Genomic DNA, 1,353 nt, shown 5'->3' with positions numbered 1-1,353 from the left:
GGGAGAGGGAGAGAGAGAGGGGGGAGAGAGAGAGAGAGAGAGAGAGAGAGAGAGAGAGAGAGAGGTATTTATCTTTCCAAATGGGATTCTGGTTTCAGAGAGAGAGAGTTGGTATAAATAATTGAAAGGATAAATCTAAAACCCCCTGACAATCCGCCAAATTCAAGAACAGAATTAGTTGCCAACTCTCTAACAACAGTGTTTGGGAAGCTGCTTCTAAAGTAGCTGAGGATGAGGTCATAAGCATACTGTGAAACCCAAGATTCTTCTTCCCTGGTAGAATTATAATAGTTACTGTTGATACATGTAACTATTCCATGAGTTGCCCTCTTTCCTCACTCTCTGCTTATCCTTTTAGACCTAAGTCTCATTGGAAATAGCCTGAATTAGAAGAAAGCCCACCTGAATCTTTATTAGCCCCCTCTAATGATTAGTTTCCAGGCTGTGTTCATACCTTTGACCTCTCAGTGTCAAAGTCCTACCTAGGCCTCCCCACAACAGAGAGGGCTGCAACAACAATCCCTGCTCCTCCTTTACCTCCCATCCTCTTGCAGAGGAGCCCAGTGATAACACATGTGAAGTTCTTTGCTATCCTTTTGTAGAAGGTGCTGCAGTACAAAGTATTAATACAGTCAAACTTAGACAAAATAACTCTCATCATTTGGGACCAGCTTGTTTGGCTGAGCTTGTCAGAAGACATTTCATTTGTTTCTTTCATTTCTGCACTTCTCTATGAATTTTGGGATACTATATTTCTGTGAAGGACTTACTGTATGGACAACTCATAAGGGAAAAAAACTTTCCAGTATTACCACTTCTTCCTGGAATATAGCTATAGTATTTCTCACTAGTATTATTAGATACCTGTGTACAGAAAGTATGCAGTTATTCAGGTTAATGTTTCATATTAAAGAATGTATTTGTAAAATGTAACATGATCAGTAGTTACCTTTTTTCAAGCTCTGAAGAAGTTCAGATTACGTGTTAGACTTAAATTACAGTGAAATCTGTTTTAATACTACTTTTGTGGCTAGCAAAGATTGTGTATCTATTTAAAATTATTTACAGGATGCCCTAAATAAAGGGCATTAAAGATAGGTTTAGCTCTTAATTTTAGAAATTGTGACACTACTGATGTCTGTCGTACAGTTATTAATTCTTCAGAAGTTCTCTGAGATGTCAAATATAATTTTTGTTTAATTCAGAGATAAGTAACACCTGCTCTATTGATTCACTGTTACAGCAAACCCTAATTTTGTCATTAAATATTTTAACTCTGTGATGAAATTTGTTTCTTGCAGTTATTTATGAAATCTATAAAACACTACCAGATAAGTAAATGTCACCACATTT

This window comes from Rhinopithecus bieti, unplaced genomic scaffold (genome assembly GCF_001698545.2).
Source record: "Rhinopithecus bieti isolate Rb0 unplaced genomic scaffold, ASM169854v2 scaffold_32518, whole genome shotgun sequence".
Taxonomy (NCBI): domain Eukaryota; kingdom Metazoa; phylum Chordata; class Mammalia; order Primates; family Cercopithecidae; genus Rhinopithecus; species Rhinopithecus bieti.
The sequence above is the reverse complement of the archived record's forward strand: the minus strand, read 5'-3'. Positions refer to the sequence as shown.